The following is a 19,455-nucleotide window of genomic DNA, read 5'->3' as shown; positions in this document are numbered from 1 at the left end:
TTACAAGTGTGTTAGTTACAAAGGCAAGAAAGATGATGTGTCATGCTTCAGGAGAATAAAGTGAGGAAGATATATGTTCATCATCGATAAATTTAGATGAGGCACTATAAAAAGGTTCTTAAGCAGCAGTGAGGAGTGAAATTCTAGAAAAGCCAAGCAAGCACACAAGAGGGAACAAGGGAACTATACTATGATATATTTGGATGTCAATTGCTGTATTTATTGATAAGATTGTACAACAGAACAAACCGTGTCTGAAGTGGGGAAATGAAGCCTTAATACCATGCTTCAGGGCCTTTTTTGTTTCCATTAAAGTCACAACCATCTTTCTTTATGGGTTGTGATTCAGCTTTTTGATGCAATTTTTGATATTCCAGTAAAAAAGTGGCTGCACACAGGCAAATTGTTCAGGTGATTAGCAATGTTATTGTAATGGAAATCCTGAAGTGCTTAATGGGTGGGTCCTGCTTAGCCTTAAACTATCGGAAACATTAGGCAAATGAGATTGCATCCCCAGATAAGATGTGTTGTATCCTGCTTTGCTTTTCCTGTGTGATATGGGCTTCCTGTGTGGGATCATTTGCAACTTTCATTTATTTATCTAATTTCCCATTTTTGAAGGAGCCTAAAATATTTGTTAAGCTGTTGGTTTTCTTCCTTGTCTGCATGTGAATTTTTTGGCCATGCTTTTTTCATTTTACTACAGTTTGATTGTTACAGATTATAGGAAAAACTGTACTGTCACATGGAATACACATTCTGTGAACCTTTCTGAGCAAGTCATCTATCACCTGGTTGCCAGGAGTCAAGGTGAAACCCAATGCGGTCACCCTGCCAGTGGTCCCTTTCAGTCCTGTGTTCCTAGGCTCAACCTCTTCAAAGGCTGCTGTAATTAGATCTTTAGATGGAAAAGAGAGAAAAGGAGTTGTGATTCTCAGGATCACAAGGTCTCTAAGCTGCTGATCTGTAATGCTGCTCCAGATTCAGGTTTTATGTGCATATTCCCCACTCAGCATGCAACAAGCTGTAAAGTTGAATCTCCAGAGCTCAGATATTCGGCCTACTCTGTGGCTGCCTGCCCTTAAGTTTGTATCTACCCAGAAGAGATGAGTAGAAATAATTGAACTCACTGACATGCAACCCAGAATGTCCACACAATCAGGGTGAGCATGCTAACAGCCTAGGTACTGCAGGGAGGCAGTTGGGGGCCAGCTATCAAACAGTGCCACTACTTTTCTTTTGCAGTGATTCTGGTGGTCTGAGTTCCTAGATCTATCTAGCCAGAGAAACCATAACATTGTGCTGGTACATATGAAGTAGCAACTCTGATCAGGAAGCATAAATGGTGGGGAGAGTAGAGGGGGCAGTGCCAAGCAGAGTTAGCCAGAGGCTTCCTGACTCCCCGTTGGAGCCGAGTTGTATTAGACATAAAGGCTGTGCCTGACTAGGGGAGTTGGGACTTTTCCTTGGCTGCAGGAGTTAGTGTACCTCCCAACGAAGTCATCATTCTGTTTTTGTCTTCCCCCCAAAGCTGCTGCCCTGCCCTCCTCCTTACGGGCACAGGCAGGCAAACAGGCACTGGTAGTGTACTCCAGAATGTGCTGTTATGGACAGCCAATGACAAATAGGCTTTTGTGACCACTGGTATGTAGGGCACTGACTAATTTTTGGGTGGGGCAATAGTCCCTTCGTTAGGTTGTCCACTTAAGTTCAGTTTATGTTCACCTACCTTGAAGAATTAGGTTCAGTGTATTGTAACAAAATAGATGAGACAATGATGTCACTTTATTTCTTATATTGTACTTTCAACGGAGATGTTCTTAGCAGATCAGTAACATATACTTGTATTCATAAAACATTTGTAAACCAAGAAACTCCACTTGTAAATACTGATAAGGTTAGATATTAGGGATACCTAGAAGGAAGCAATGAAGTCCCAGAGCTGTCAAGCCAGTGAGACCCTGACTTTTTTCCCTAAGACAGCTAGGTCCACTTAATAAGTATATCTCAAACATTTCACCTTGGGTTCTGTAAGGTGAAACTGCAGGTTTGAAAGATTCCTGGATTTCCATTTTATGTACTTACATGTAGGTAAGATCATGAGAGACATTCAAGATCTAAATGAATTCTTTGAGATAGAATTGTATATGCTTAAAATATTATGCCTAAAATTTTCTAAATCTTTCAGCGAATCTTTTGCTGTGCTACAAAATCCTGTGTTCTTACTGTCTTTTTTTCTATTTTACAAATTTCATTCATTTATTCTTTTGTCATAAGTTATACTTTCTGAAGCTTTTAGCATTCTGATTGCTTTTCAGCATTTTAGGTTTTTCCTTCTTCCTTACAGAAGTCCAGCACTTGGGTACATTATTATAGCTGTGGGGTTTATAAGTGACAAATAGAAGGCCATCTTTTGCTATTAGACTGCCGCCTTGGTCCCAGATACAGCAATACCTTTGAATTAACATAAGAACTGAATTACCATCTTTGCAATAGTTTGATTTTTACTGCTGATTACTAAGGTTATTCACTGTGTTGTACCAAGACAAAAGCTCAAAGCTTCTGTTGCCATTTGTCCAATTTAAAATTTTCTTTTTGGATCACATCTGTATGTACGCTCACTAATTAGAGAAGTCGGTATTATACTTCACTGAAAGAGATCAGTGGCAACATCTCTAGCCCATGAAGAGCTTACTACCTCTTCATGCCATTTGAAATATTTTTTTGCATTTTTAAGTATGAAAATCTACTATCTTGCAAGCCTAATGAGGCAGCTATCTGCAAGAAGCTGTGTTACAGGATGAATTGTTGTATCACTGTTTCGGAAGTGCTGTATGTGTCATTTAGACCAGTGGCTACTGCAAGCAATAGGGAATGAGTATTATATTAATGACCATATTTGACAGCCTGTGTCCATAATCTGTTTTTCACTGACTTTTCCTTTTTACGCCAACCATTATGCTCTCATCTGGAAAAATTAGACTAATGCGATTTTCCAAAAGCTGTTAACAAGGCTTTTAATATTAAAATGGCTATATATCCTAATGTGCCATCCTGAAACTAACTTTGTGTTGGGGTTATGAAATGAGGTACAGTTAGGGTGTATTCTGGAGTTGCAGAGCATGGAGGAAAGCCTACGTGCTTCAGGAAGCATAGAGGTTCACTCAGTATATGGCACTCTTGTCACTGAATTTCTAACAGCATCTTCTGGGGTGATGTTTTCACTGAAGCTTTCTGAAGTTGGTGGAAGTACAGTAAACCTTTGTCCGATTGCAATTTTGTAATATTTGTGTGATTGTTGCTTCTTGAAGGAATTGACAAAGTGTGGGGGACCTGCATATTCATCTGCTTTTTCTAAATTCAGGAAATATAATAAATATAATAATATAAATATAATAAAATAAATTACCTAGTAGATTCAATGAAATATATTTTTCCTGTTTGTTCAAGCCCATCTTTCTTCAAAAATCCTATTCTGTTTGTGACTCAAGGTAGCTTAGACCAGTATTATTCAATAGTCAGAAACTATGGCTATAGCAACTACAAAACTTGGATCTTTATTCTTACATGGCATAGGCAATATGTTCTTCCAGCTAAACTCTGACATGTAACTCTTAAATAGTTATTCACAACCATGATTAAAAAAAAACCACCTAAACCATTAGACTGTGTCATAGGTTTCCATGTATAAAAGCTGTTGTGACTTCATCAGAACTGTATAAAGCCTTCTGCAATCCACAGATTTCACAAGTTTATATAATGATTCCCCTACCTCCTTCAAGATAACTACATGGCTACAGAATTTTCAGAGGGAAAATTAACTGTTTTTTTGGACTAAGCCAAAGAATGAACTTTAAACATCTTTTTTCAGTGAAGATTTGTTGCAGAGTAAATGTCCTCTAGAATCCATAATCCAGTTTTTACAAAGTCCCTAGAACAGCAGAAGTGTTACCGTTTAATTCTGGATATGTGTGTCTTTCAAAAATATCTTCTGAAATTACCTCTGTTCCTTTAGTTTCACTATGATAAGAGAAGTTCACAAATGCCCTTTGTTCCATTTTAGCTCTGTTACTTTTTTATTTCACTTGAATCCAAGTTAAATACAAGTTTGTATTAGCAGATTTATGTGACAGCGTAAGCATTTATATGTGCACCAACATTCAGCCAGTCTAAGGCAGCTGTATCATGTTTTGTTTTTACAAAGGCACTGTACCATACCTGGTAGATGAACATTTAGTCATGTGAGTTGGATCCTAAACTTCTAAAGCTTTGGCAAAGATGTTTTGATGAACTGAAACAAAAGCTCTACCTCACTGCAGCTCTGCCTTTCCACTAGATTCCAATAATTCAGTCATACATTCTTCTACTTCTTTTTCATCCCAAACACTCTTTAGAAAAATAATTTCCTTTACCAATTAAATTAATTGAACTCTGTTACAGATATGAACATTCATATATAAATACATAGATACTGTCTCCCACTTGGTGACCAGAAGTCCAAAGTATCTTAAAAAACAATGTTTCTAACAAATTAAGAAAGAGAAAAAACTCAATATATTCATATCCATGTGGAAAAAAGAAACCAAACCCACAAAAACACCTATTGTTCAAAATGGATAATATAATCCATTAAGTAACATAGATCATTGGAGAATACATTACAGGGTAACATAGTACCCTATTTGCCATAGCTAAATGCAGCTTCCCTGGTAGCATTATAATTTTCAGTCCTAGTTATGCTTTGAAATCATCAAGTAATTGTCACTTTAGCACCCTTCAATGATTTCTAATCAAACATGGAAAAGAAACCTAAACAGAGAAAACCCCTCTATTCAATGCTTAGATTTGGATACGAGAGGGGGAGGAAGTTTATTTTTTTCACTCATTAACTCATTGTGATTTTTTGCATACTATTTTAGTTAGAATGAATAGATCTTTCTATGCTGCATTTTGGTTTTCCATATCAAATGCCTTGAATTGTCATGTTAATTAGCACAGACAAGTCTGCTTTTCATTCAGTCCATCATTATTTTCTCATACATACTCTTGTTTTATCCTTACTTTTTTCTAATTTACATAATCACAAGGTTTTGAATGAATGCTGCTTAATAATAATTTGTTTTAATAAAATTTATTTTAAGTAGTTATTATTACACATTTAAGAGTTGCAGTGTATGTACAGAAGAGATGGTGTTTCACTGGTAGATGTTGCTTCTCATCTGTTGTATCTCTAGTACTGCTTCTTATGTCCATATAAAGGGTTTTTTTCTTAGTGTCTTCTAAAATATGATTAAAAATATCATTAATCAAAGGGATTAAAAACTACTTGGTTATTTATTTTAGGGAGACTGACAAGATTTTTTAAAAATTGTCTTTAGATTCACTTGTTAATAATAACTCAATAACTGCAAGACAGTAGTGCAGTTTTTCAAAGGCTTAAGATAGGGCTAGTGTTTTCTATCTGTATTTGAGACAGAGAAAAGCTTGGTAATTTCAAATTCTTTCAAAATTGTTACAGTACAATGTTATTTTTAAATAGACAGGAAAAATGCAGGAGAAGGCTCAGGACAAGCTGTACTGATTTCCTGAACCACAGAAAAATGTAATTTAAACTTTGCATTTAGACAGCTGTTCAAAAACCTTAGTTCAATTTGATTTCTCCCCATCATTGCAAGCTTTCATATTTTGCCTGGAAGAAAAGTAAAATCCCATATTTAGAATGTAAGGCTTAGATTCTGTTAAGTTTCATCAGCATTGATTGTCACACATCTTTTGACATCCATCTTTCTGTTCCTGATCAAATCTCTGTAAAAAATACATAAGTTGGGGTGAGGAGGACCATAGCTATAATATGGTGAACTAGCTAGCACTTTTTGAAGTTTAATGAATGATTTTTTTTCATATGAGGGTGCTTGGACTTTCTGGGAGCACATACAGTTTCTAAGACAATGCATAGTGAACAAACCAGGATGGGCTATAGTGTATGAAATTTATAAAAAGAGAATCTCTAAATATTTCTATGCCTCTGATGGAAAAGTATGAAAAACACTGATCTGATTATATTTTACAAGATGTTGCAGTGCAGTTTTCCCAAAGTTGCTATGTAGATATTCAGCAGGAATTCTTTCATGTGTACAGAAGGCAGAAATGTACCTGGGATTCTGGCACTGCCCTTGTTTTCCAAAAATATCATGGAAAATCACTAACATTGAAAAAGTCTAACGGGAGAATCAGTAACAAACTAAAACAAGCATCTTGGTTAGGCATGTGCATATAGGTATTATGCAAACATGTTGAGATTGTTTCCTACTAGTGAAGTAATGTCTTATCAAGAAATCATGTAGGTGTTGTATAGTGAGTTGCCTTTTTCAGTGTTGTCCTTCTTCCCCTCCACCCTTCTGTTTCAGTTCATGTGACAGGACTTTGTACTCATTTACTGATAATAAGTGCACAGCCATCTTGTTTGAAAACTAGAATCAGAAACTGAAACAATTCCGTGTTGCAAGGTAAAATGTCCCTTCTGCCCCAAAGTCTGTAATTTATGTATAGTTTAATTGTAAACATTGAGGTAATGTGTATTTGGAGTTCATATTCTTTCACAACTCAAATTAAAATCTTCATGGCAGGAAATTAGCAATCATAAGAAATAATAACATATTCAGTATTGTCTTTTTCTCATTAACCTAATGCAATGTATTTTTTATAAGAAAAAAATGTTGCTAATACCGTCTACTCTCATCTGTGAGATATTATCAAATATCTCACAGTGGCAAATTATTTTGTAACCCAATGGACTTTATTATTAGATATTGCAATGGAGTAGAACAATTCCCTGCCTACAACAGGTTAAGAGGAGCATAAGCATTGAATTGTGAAAGCATTTTGAACAAAAAAGAAAGGAGGTTGTTTATAAACTATAAGATTTTCCAGCTGTGTGACTTTTTTTCATAGCACTTAAGCTCTAGTTGTTTAAAAAGTAATGTTAAAAGTGTATGTAATTTTGATTATGGAGTCTGTTTCAAGAATCAAGTGGAAATGAATTGTTAAATAGTTTCGGAGGGGAGTGGGTAAGTTTGTAAGAAGTAAGCTTGTAGTTTTGAAGTTTGTGTGCAGTATATGTAATCTGACAAAATCCGTTCAATTCAAAAGTGGAAGACTACAAGACTTAACTGTAACTTTCAATGAGTTATTAAATAAATCTGATATTTTCCTTTGTAACCTCATACACATCCAACCTGTAAACTGGGGATAAACACAGCTACTGAGGGGACAGTATCTATAAGAGGAATCACTGAGGCAGAGGAGGATGGCAAGGAATAATAGAGAAAGAGAAAAGGTAAGGAAAAAATAATCACTTCTGGATAGGTTATATTCACCAGGCTTAAACAGAAAAACTGCATTTGGGTAACCATGCTGAGACAAGAAGAAGGAAGATGAAAGAGGAGAAGCTTGTTTAACCAAAACAAGTGTTTGAACAGAATCTGACCACATATATTGCTTGCTATGCAGTTTTGTAATGGCTCGTTAATAATATGGATTCCATACATCCTGTTTTCTCACAAACATATTTTGCTTGTGCCCTTAGGGTGCTCTCCAGGTGGATTTTGATAAGTGCAGACTTGTGTTAAAGCCTGTCAGACCAGCAGCCGAGGCTGCTTTAACGCAGGGAGAGCTAGTCGCCAATAGGGAGCAGTGTGTACTGCTGGCAGGTGGAAGAGCCTCTGCTGTCTGGAGGGAAGTCATGGAGGAGACAAACAGACGCAGCAGCATCCAGAGTAGTGATTAATGCTGGAGTGGCAGTGAGAATAGCAGTACCTGGGCAAGCAGAATTGGAGGAGTCAAGCCACTGCATCCAGAAGGTATTCAGCCTGAGTTTAGATCATGGCACATTAGTGTGGGATTCTTCAGTAGGAAGGGATTTGGAATGGGGTAGGGCATGGTGTAGTAAGGTAAGGATTGGAGAAGAGTTTGTGCGATGGATTTTTGATTCTATGAGCAGAAGTTTGGGGATGAAACAAATGAATGAAGTAAAATTAGTTGAGAATGAGAGGAGGAAGACAGGACATTTGAGATGGCTTTTTAAGAAGTACTTAACAAGAATTGTGTCTTTGGCACTCCAGACTGTGAACACACAAGATTGAACTGCTTCAAGTATGCAATGACAGTGATTTGGGATTTTTTGCATCCTGGAAAAATGTTTTAAATTTGGTGTAAAAATGGCCTCATCTTTTTTTCTACCATGCTAAAAAATCAGTTGATCGGCCATACTCATAAAGAGATCTTAGGGTATAGAGCTCAGACAGATCTGTTTTCCTCTGATATTACTAGCCAGAGTGGTGTTTGTATGGTGGTGTATGCAAACACACTTTCTGCGGGAATCCCTAGTGCTACAAAATTTATTTCATTAGAAGTCAAAGTCAGTAAGGCTACTTTATCTTCTTTCTTTCCTTTTGTTTGTTGTTTGTTGTTTGTTGTTTATATTCTGCACTGCTGACAGGACTGACAGCTATAATGAAGAAAATTAGAAGCTGTTGACATGGATTAGTCATTTAAAAAACTTACTCTTAGCATCACATCTCTAATTCATATATTTTTCTAATAGACAACTGGATATGTTGTCTAGTATAGCAACTGTCTAACAATAGCAGTAAAGTATTAGTCCTGAAAAAAATGCATTTTTAACACAGGAATTGATACATTCCTTCTCACTGATGAACAGAATCCATCCTTTAAAAACATAAGGTTGTGTTGTACCTGAAGGCACAAAGCAAAGGAAAATGTCCGTTCTTAAAAGCTTATTTAAAAAGCATTCTGATACAATTGAAAAAGCATGTTATTTGCTTCAGAAATACTTGCAGTGTGCTTCAGTCCAGGCCAAAAGATAAAAAGACCCCTGGAGCTATTATTGAGAAACTTTCAAATGTTAAATGGAAGCTAATGCTGGCATATCATGAGAAAAGGTGTGCCACAAGAAAATGGAAAAATGCCTTTTCTTAATACTTTTTATATTTCTTTATGATCTTAAAATGTCATACAAAATAAGGTGAAAATGAAGACAATTGCTATAGTTTTGAGCTAATGATAATTTTTATTTTGTTGTGGTGGGGTTGGCCTCTTAGCTCCTATGGACAAAGGAATGGTGTTCTGTTTTAACAGCAAGAATTTACAAGTTTCATCAAGTTCCTTTGAAAGTGAGGAGGAAAGACTAGAGAAAGGGTAGGAGAGGAAGGGAAAGAAAGAGCAAGATTTTTCTACTTACACAGGGCAGAATGAACCTGAATACTTCTACCTTAAATTGCTGGTTTACCTGTATTGCTGTAATACAGTATATGCATTTCTTCACTGTTTGTTTGGGGTATTTTTATTTTCTGTCAGACTCTAAAGACCCACATAGCCTCCTCTTGTAGGCAGATATTTTTAGTCTCAGAATGATTTCCTATTTCAGATAGCCTTCATTTTAAGACTTTCATTTTAATTGTTGCCTAATCCTATGATGTTTAAATTCTATCCCTCAAATATTTTGCCAAGCTAAGTATACTCACAATTTTTTTTTTCTTGATGTGAGAGTCAGTTACTCCTTTCTATGTTTATTGAAATTAATAAAGTATCAAATCCTTGGGATTGGCATAAAAAGTTGTTTAATGTATATATCTTATTTTGTAAATATCTTTGCCCTTTGGCTGGCACATTTTTTTAGCAGACTCTGATCAGTACAGTTTGTAACCAGGTGGCTGTATAGCCACTATGCAGCTCGTAGTCCTTCTTTTCCTGATTGAACAAGTATTCTTTCTAGGATAAATATTTTTCCTGGTTTGTATGACCTCCTAACTTCATGTTCCTTACATATTGTTTTGAAATAATTGTATTTTATTTTAAACCCTTTTGTACTTTTACTGTTTAGTGTATAATGCTAGTGGAGTATCTCTTCATTAAAGCTGGCTAGAAAATTACTTACCATCCTACTTCCCTCCCTCCCCCGCATTTCTGAAGCTCTTTTACCACCATGTTAATTGGGGAAAAATAAAAATGATGAATGGATAATTCTATTATCTTCTGATTTTGCACTGGGTCCTAAGAATTGGGTAGTTTGGGGTTAATCTTTTAACTCTGTTCAAAATAATACAGTAGAAATATCTCTCAGCCCAAAAGAATAACAAAAGTGGTGTGATTTCACCTTGTAAATGCCAAACAGGCTACTTTTATGGTGTAAAAGTAAAGGAGAGCAATTTAATTTTTAAATTACTACTTATAAAAATAAAAAAAAAAAACACTTTTTTTTTTTTCTGTACTCGAAAGGTTTTTGTCAAAAAAATTCCAAATAATTTGTTGTGGAACACAGTCATGACTGTTTGTAGAATGAGGACACACCATTCCCTGAATATTAGTTGTAGGACAAAAGTAACATAAACCAGATTTTCCGGTTTTAGAAACTGTAAAGAAGGAGCTTGGTCTTCAATAAGCCACTACACTTGTTTATTTTTAATATCTCTTACCCATGCAAATTAAGAGGAAGGAGAAGCTGCTTGTTTATGTCTTGTGAGCTTCCTGCTTGCAGCAGCACCACCATAAGTCGGTTGGTCTCAAATTGAATTATTTTTTACTTAAAAAGCTTTGCCATTTCTCCCCCTGGTAAAAAGTTCACTTTTAGAATCTAGATGAATTGGATCACAGCAAAGAAACTTTTGGCTACTGGTAATCAATAAAAGTAATTTGCCATTGGATCCATTCATCCCGTTTCATTTTAAATGGGTGGGTTGGCCCTGGCTAACAGCAAAGCACTCACACAGCTGCTCACTCACTCCCTTCCTCCCTTCTCTAGGGAGACAGGGAAGAAAATTGTAGGAATGGGAGTGAGAAAACTCATGGGTTGAAATAAAGACAGGAAAATCACTGTCATGGGCAAAACCACTTGGGGATTTTAACTTAATTTATTGCTAAGTAGCATAAATATTTAATTGGTTGGAGTATTGGGAAACAACAACAAAAAAGGACAAATATTTAATCTTGCAGAAAAAACACATTTCTTCCCACTTTCCCAGGCTCAGCTTCAGATTCCTCTCTGTCACCTTCCTAGTCTCCACACCTTCTCTCCAAACATCTCCTCCTGCCACGTTACTGCTGCACATGGTGCACAGTCCCTTCAAGGAGGCACTGGGTGGCACACAAGGATGAAGTCAGTGCTTGGCTGATTTTCCCTCTGTCACTGCTTGTTGCTCCACAGGCCACAGTCCCTTTGGGCACGTACCTGATCCAGTGTGGAAGACCTCCCACTGCTCTGGCCTTCTTGTTCCTGCTTCCTCCTCCTCTCTCTCTGCTTCCCACAGCCCTTCTCTCTCTGTTCCTTGCCCCCAGTATTTTTTGCCCTTTCTTAAATGTTTTTCCAAGGTACCACTGGCTTGGCTGATGGGCTCAGCTGTGGCCTGCAGTGAGTGCATTGCAGAGCTGACTGACACTGACTGTGTCTAGCACAGAGCAGCCCCTGGTCTCTTCTCACAAAAGCCTCCCCTGGCTGCCAAAACGTTGACCTACCTGTTCTCCTACCTCTTAAATGACAAGACAAGCATGTGCATCACTGTTCCGTGATGAGAATGAATGCATTTCCCTTGGTGTGACAGGGGTCAGGAGAACGTGCGATACTTGTGCATGTGAGTAGTGACACGATCAAAATGTTCACTATCCATGTGAATTGCTGAACAGTACCCATGCAGACTTTTTCTTGTCATGTGTCTGGAAGTGAAGTGGTTTTAGTTCTGTGACAAGAACCTCATGAAAGAAGTAACAGAATCTAGCAATGACTGGCCAGTCACAAGCTGGTTTGGTTGCCTTGTGTGGGCAGCCCATATGCAGAGTAGGCAGGGAGTAGAGTGTGAACAACAATCAGGCTGAGCTCACAGTCAGTTGGCTGGTCACCTCTGACAAGAGCTCCCTTGAAATATCATCCAACTTGAGTAACACTGGGGATTGTAATTTCTATTCTGTCAGAAAAATGTCAGATAAAGTTTATTTCTCTGATCAAACTTGTGATTGTAACCTAAAAACATGTTGGCTATAGCTGACTCCAAGCAGAGTATTAGCCATATTCCTATAAAATAATCCTTGCTGTTGGATGTAATTATTCTTATCTCTTTTACTTTAGAGTAATGAAAGAATAAAATATGTAAGATGGAATATTCATCAGATTGCTGTGTAGCCTAGAAAAGAAAAATACTTAAATGCATCTCTTGGAGGAAAATTTTGCAACGAAAACTCACGAAGAATTGTCCCTAGTTCTCAGATTTCAGTGGAATTACTCACAGAGTAAGAAACTATTACACCAGAAAGATTAGTAGAGCACATCATACTAATTGAAAAATATCATGTTTGTTTATTACACAAAGGATTTTTTTCATATTGTATGCTGAGCACATGCAGGCAACCCACCATCAAGGTGGGATTGATTTCCTCTTACCTTATTCCTTTTATATAAATCTGGTCTAAACCAGGTGTTTAGGCTTTCTATTCTGTGGGAAAAGGTCATGGGCATCACTTCAAAATTTCATCATACCAATCTTAAGAAGAAATGAATCATCCTTCTAAGATGTCTGTCTCTTCCTAATAATTAGAGGGGAAGCCTAGATAATTAGCTCAAACTAAATGCCTAACTTAGGGATGAATAAATTCATGTGGATTAGTTTGCACCTTGAGTACCTGTTTGCTCTGGGCCATCTAGGCACTTAATTTCTGCATGAATAAAATCAATAGTTGCTAAATGAAGCCTTTTCTTAATTTTTCTATCTGGTACAATCAACTGTATTGAGAGCCCTTAAGTGTTATCATAATACAAATATAAATAACAATAGAACTAATATGAAAATAATAATTCCACACTTTGAGAACAAATTAATTCAAATGCCATTTCTCTTTGCTTTAAATGAAACATCATTTTGGAAATAGCATAGCATACTGGGTCATTTTATTGATGTGCTACTTGCTAGCTTTATGTCACAAAGAAAAATTGACTGGCTGTTTCTCTGCAATTTCCTCTGGTAAACCACTCTGACTAGAAAAGAGATTGTAGGTAGAGGAATATGATGTTATAAAATCCAAAGCTTTGTTCTTGACAGAATTCAGAGGAAGCTAATGAGTAACCTGGGAGAGAGGCAGGTTTTGGTGGGGGATTTTTCGTGGGTTTTTTTCTGTTAGGTTTCATGTTTTCCCCGACAGACATTTGAAGACTACCATTTCAGTGAAATGGTTTAGAAGCTGCTTTCAAATTGAAGAAAAATAAAATTCAGTGTAAACAGTTGGTTATTTGTGTTACTGGCCCAACAAAGACTTACAAAAGGACTTAGATACCAACCTTCAGATATGTGCGCTATCCCTGTGAAGGCAGTGTACTGGTGGAGTGTAGTGTCTCATTCCAATATGACTTGTAATTAAACTTTTCTCTTTTTCAAATACTTTTTTGAAATACTACTTAGCATATGAATGGAAACTCAAAAGAAGCTGGTTTGGCTGTAGTAAGGCAAAGGTAAAAAGTCTGTATCCAGTTAATGATATGAAGCTGTGTTTTGTATCTTGGTGCAATTCAAATGAACGTAACCAAACTCTTCTGCTAATTCCATGTGTAAGACTCACAGTCATGCAGAGCTGTATAGCCTTTATCTTCTTGCATATCATAAACACAGAAGTACAAAGTTTTAGGCACTTAAATTCTTCTTCCTCATGTCCATTTGATACTCTTCAAAAAGATAGTGTAAAAATAGTAATTTCACACATCATCTGGGTATGTTAGAAAAACGCTGACTCAACATCTTTCAAAACGTAAGCTAGATATCGTGGCTGAGTTTAGCTAAGCCCTCAAAGTATGTCAGCATCATATTGCATTGATTAATGCAACATTATAAAGTTCTTATTCTAATGGGCATACACATAAAAATAGGTAGTTCATAATATCGTGTGTCAACAGCTTTGCACATGTCAGTAAGCATCATGTGATGTTTACTGAAGCTGATACAAATTTCAGAAACAAAACTTTCTCATCTCTCATCTTTCTGTTCCGTCAACATGTAATGGTGATTTACCATATCATTTAAGCTAAGCACGAAATGTACACAGAGAGGTACAGGCTTCAAGTCCTTGTGAAATGGTGAACGGTACAGACAGAGTGGACTTGCATCCTTCATACATGCTCTCACATTTTACTGAATCTGAAAGATTTCTTTCAATTGTTTAGAATACCATTTAGACATCTGGTCTCCAGGAATTGACATGGGACAGTCACTAGTACTTAATTACTCATGATAGGCTTTTTTTTTTTTCAATTGGAAAGATTTTTCCTTCTCAGGATGGTGCATAACTGGCAAATAGGCTGACTACTTGTGCTACCTCGAGGATCTGTTATTACGTTGCTGACCAGGGCCAATAATCAAAATCAACTTTTTAATGAGCGTTTGGCTAACAGGAGGAATATTGTGAAACAGTAACCAGGGAAAAGAGTATATTCTCTAGTATCTGTATCTAATTATACAGGGGTTTTATTACAAATAAAATAATGACATTATATCGCAAAAGATTATATTTTGTTCTACTCAGGTTATAATTTGCTACCAGAAACAATATTTATTATTTATTAGTACTGCCATTAAGTTCTGTAATTTATTTGAGATAAAATTAGAAAATTCTTGAGAGACCATTTTAAAAGACACCTAAACTGAACTTAGATTTGATAGAGGCTCTGTGGTTTCATCTCTATTTGGTTCAGACCCAGTAATTAATAAGCTTGAACACGAAACATGATTATTTGTTCTGATGTTTGTCCCAGCTCATGTTACATGAAATTTCTGTCTTACAATGAGACAACTTTTAATAAATTGAATACAGATTTTCATTTATGTACATAGTTACCTAAATATGCATACTGAAATTTAATTGAAAATTTCAGAAAAGCAGTTCTATGACATCAAAGATGTAACAGATATTATTGGCTTGTAAGAGAGGAATTAATTGAGAGATATGAGCCAATCTTAAGCTGATACCAGAAAATTATTAATAGTATATAATATTACTTTACCATTTCTTAAATTTAAAAACTTTTTTTTTCTCATTAAGCTGAGGAATTTTCTCTTTGCAGAATCTTCTGGAGAGCAGAGTTGTCTTTAATCTGTTTACAGTGATTTTTATAACTTACAGAAATTTTTTGAGTTCTAGCATTCAATTAAGATACTTTTTTTTTTTTTTGCATAGTGCTTAAGGATAGCACAGCATTTTTTAATGAGGTCAATATCTTTAAATGTTGCTTATTTCATCAGAAAAATACTATACCTTCAAGGATAAAGTATATTAAGCATTTTCTCAAAGGGCTCTGTTACATTAAAAGAGTAGTTTAGAGATAAATTGCTTAATCAAACTTAATAAAAATGCTGAGATGATTCAGTTGGGAAGAGATGTTTGAAAGAGTTTCATATAGTTGTTCTTGTAAGAGATGCATTTGCCTGTAGTAAAAGGGATAAAGATTATCTAGCATACAACTGTTCCTGTCCTATTGGGTCAACGTGTCATGCAACGAGTGAGCAATTGGCTGATGGATCAGGTGCAAAGCATTATAGTAAATGGGGTAACATCAGGCTGTCAGTAGTGGGGTTCCACAGGCTTCCATCTTAGGCCCTGTACTCTTAAACATCTTCATGAACAATGTAGGACTGGAAAGTATACCAAGTAAGTTTGCTAACGATGCTAAATTGGCTGGAGCTGTTGACTCCTTCAAGGGCAGAGAGGCCCTGCAGAGAGACTTAGAAAAATTAGAGAGATGGGCAATTACCAGTCGTATGAAATTTAACAAGGGCAAGTGCCAGATTCTGTACCTGGGATGGGTAACCCTAGTTGTGTGTATAGACTAGGAAACAGGAGGCTGGAGAACAGTGCTGTAGAAAGCGATCTAGGGGTCCTGATTGATGGCAAGTTGAATATGAGTCAGCAGTGCCCTGACAGCCAGGAGGGCCAACCATGTCCTGGGGGCCATCAGGCAAAGCATTGCCAGCCAGTCTAGGGAGGGAATTGTCCTGCTCTGTTCTGCGCTGGGGCAGCCTCACCTGAATACTGTGTGCAGTTTTGGGCAGTGCAATATAAGAAAGACATTAAGCCATTAGAGAGTGTCCAGAGGAGGGCAACGAAGATGGTGAAGGGCCTTGAGGGGAAGCCATGTGAGGAGCAGCTGAGGTCATTTGGTCTGTTCAGCCTGGAGAAGAGGAGACTGAGGGGGGACCTTGTCGCAGTCTACAACTTCCTCGTGAGGGGAAGAGGAGGGGCAGGAACTGATCTCTTCTCTGTGGTGACCAGTGACAGGACCCAAGGTTTAGGCTGGATATTAGAAAAAGGTTCTTCACCCAGAGGGTGACTGGGCACTGGAACAGGTTCCTCAGGGAAGTGGTCACAGCACCAAGCCTGACAGAGTTCAAGAACTGTTTGGACAATACTCTCAGGTACATGGTGTGATTCTTGGGACTGTCCTGTGCAGGGCCAGGAGTTGGACTTGGATCCTAGTGGATCTCTTCCAACTCAGGGTATTCTGTGATTATATGATAGCCATGTCTTGAGTCAGTTATCTTGATGTGGAAAAAAGTCCCAACCAAACAAATATCAAGAAATAGTGGATTATATCTGTGTTTTTATTTTCAGCCATTTGCTCTTACACATTTATACTTTGGTTTTTAATACAAATAGAAAATATGTGTTAGAATCACAAAAACATAATTTGAAGATATGTAGAAAAAGTAAGATGTGTGTGTTTTCCCCATGTACATGTATATATGTGCATATTGACACATGTGTATGTATGTACTCATCTATAAGTTCATATACAGTGCTTAAAGTATTGTAGGTTGAAATAGGGTGTGTGAAATACAAATTTTTATATGGCTTTTGTTGTAGGAGATTAAACACCTCTTAAACCAATTCAACTTTGCAGCCAACTTGAAAAGAAAGATGCTACTTTTAGTTCTATTATATCGCAGGGGAAGTGAAGCAAAGGTTAAAAATCACACTTGTGCGTCCTGCATGCAAAAAAAAAAGGAAAAATGTTACCACTTGAATGTAAAACACAAGCCTTCAAAGCTGATGCCTCCTACAGGAACATCTAAAGAGTGTTGTGGAAGTAAAAAAAAAAATCAAATTCGTTCAATGCAAAAAACCAAACCAAAACAAAAGTTAATTGATTCAAAATAGACTGTAGCAAATTCATGAGGATTAAAAGATCCATGGAGAGGTATACAGCACAATGCTGTCCTGTCAAAAATACCTTTAATGGTAACTGCCAAAAGCTAGAAGGGTGTGCTAGTAAAATAATTAATTTGCCAAGTTTTTTTCATTCTTTCCTTAAACATTTGAATTGTCTCTGGACAGAGATGAAACACAAGGTTAAGTGGAAGCTTCATCTGGTTTGGTGTCATCATTTTCATGTTAGGTCTGCACATGCCTGTCTCTTCACCAGTACAAACCCTGGTGTGTCACAGATGGCCCTCAGCATTCTCAGAGCTTCATTCTTCTCATGTCATTCCCTTTTTGCTCCTTTGAGTTTCTTTGCTGTTGTCTCTTCCACTCAATTTCATCCATCTGATTTTTCTTGCTTTCCCTGCACATCCTTTCAAGGCACATGAATATCTGCTGCAGAGAGAGTACACCAGAGAAATCATAGTTGTTAGGATTATTTTCTTTTTCCTGTTTCATTCTTGATTTCACTTCAGGGACATGATATCAGTTGAAGGCAAATAGCTCAGTGTGTGAGAGTTTACAGCATCTTCAGAGTGGAGGAGTATCAGAGACAACTTTTAATAACATTATTTTTGCCTGATTTACAAAATAAGAAATGGAGACGATAAATGAGGCTACCTTCTGTAGGTCCTGTGAACATCCATGCAAGTCTATATATAATGTCACCAACATATGTATGTCCCCTTTTTCAACATCCCCATTGCCACTGGCCTTTGAGACCTTTGCAATCTTAACAGTGGAGTAGGAACATAAGATTTAGCAGTAGGTTGTTCCTGTCCTATTGGATCAAGATTTTAGTTGTTCTTTTGCAACGCCTGGGAAGCAAATCACTCTTGTTTATCCTTGCAGGAAAGAAAGGTGCATCTACAGTGCAGATGAAAAGTCTGTGACATGGCAGGCATTACACAGCTTCATTAGTATGGTTATTTGATGAAGGGGTAGTGAGATGCATCCCACCCAACAAAAATGCACTTAGTGTTTTAGTATCAAAGTTTGTGTACGTATTTCCATGTCTGAAATGAAGTAGATTGCTTCCCATGGGGTAAAGCAGGTAATGATCTGTTGCTGCAGTGACAAGATGTTGCCAGCTGAAGTCTAAACCAGACCTGTTCTCACCAAAGTGAGGTGAATGAGTTATAAAGCATACCTTAAGTGGTAAAATAAAATAGCTAATACACTTACTCCTGTTTTATCTGTATGTGAAGAACTACTAAAAGAGTTAAAATCCTCTTCGCACCTATACTTTCTGACAGAATGCCAATAATGAAGGTTGGGAATCAGAAGTCCCAGTCTGTGTTGGTTGATCCCCACTATTTTGATCTCTTCTCACTTATGTTAGTCCCAAGTCTTATCTTCCCAGGGTCTTTCCACTGAGTTTTTTTCATTGACCTTAATCATAACTCCTCAGATCTTTCATCCCAAATGCTCCCAGTTCTCTCACCTCTTTTCCTCAGTTTTGTTTTTCTATTCACTGTGATACTATTCATTTCAGTTTCTTTATTCTTCTTCCATTTCTCTTTATTTCAGGCTGCAATTCTCATTTCAGCTGGGTCTCAACTTCTGTTCTTGCTATTCAAGTCAGTGTAAGCTCTTCTAGTTCAGACTACTTTGTCTTCTCTACAAATACTTTTACCCACCTCACTGATTTATGAATCTGTCTCCCTTGATGTCTAGTCTTTTTGTACTAACTCTTTCAGTTCTGGCTTCTTTATCTTCTCTCCAGTTACTTTTATCTACCATAACTCATTGATTTACAAGATTTTTTTCTTGACCTGCTGTCCCCATTCTCTCTGGAAATTCTTGTTTCTAGTTCCTTTTTCTACTCTTTCACTTTCAAATTGCTGCCTCAGTCCTAGTTTCTTCCACTTTATTTCTTGTCTCAGCATAATCCAGAGTACAGGTGTGACTCATGCCTCATCTGCATTTGAAAAAGGCTGCCTAGATCCAGAAAAGATGGGAGTTTTAGCAGACACAAAAGAGAGAGAGAAACAGAGTTTGTTCTTTTTGATGTGTGTATCTGGCATGGTCCATTACAACCTACAGGCACTCAGTTTCAGACAGGGCATAGTCAATGCAGTTTAAAACAGAGAAATACAGTCATTTACTTCAGTAGCAGAATTGATTAACTTTTTCTGCAATGAGCCTTGGAAATTTTGGTCCTAAATCATTTCAGGTTCTGTGTTCCTCAAATCATATTTGGACCTAGAA

The 19,455-nt window shown here is 37.0% G+C and overlaps 1 protein-coding gene across 4 annotated transcripts in view; it reads left to right on the top strand.

The window, feature by feature from the left end:
• Positions 1 to 19,455, top strand: part of STS (steroid sulfatase) — a 106,892-nt gene that overhangs the window by 4,649 nt on the left and 82,788 nt on the right. The window contains exon 4 of one of the 4 annotated variants that reach the window (XM_032678767.1): positions 7,586 to 8,151. The exons of 2 other annotated variants lie outside the window; for them this stretch is intronic. The gene's annotated coding sequence lies outside the window, so the exon portion shown is untranslated. Of the gene's footprint in view, positions 1 to 5,465; positions 6,507 to 7,585; positions 8,152 to 19,455 lie in introns of those variants that run through there. One more of the 4 variants, XM_032678770.1, reaches the window with a different exon arrangement.

The sequence above is a fragment of the Chiroxiphia lanceolata genome, chromosome 2 (assembly GCF_009829145.1).
Source record: "Chiroxiphia lanceolata isolate bChiLan1 chromosome 2, bChiLan1.pri, whole genome shotgun sequence".
Lineage (NCBI taxonomy): Eukaryota > Metazoa > Chordata > Aves > Passeriformes > Pipridae > Chiroxiphia > Chiroxiphia lanceolata.
Note: the sequence above shows the minus strand (reverse complement) of the source record. Positions and strands in the feature narration are given on the sequence as shown.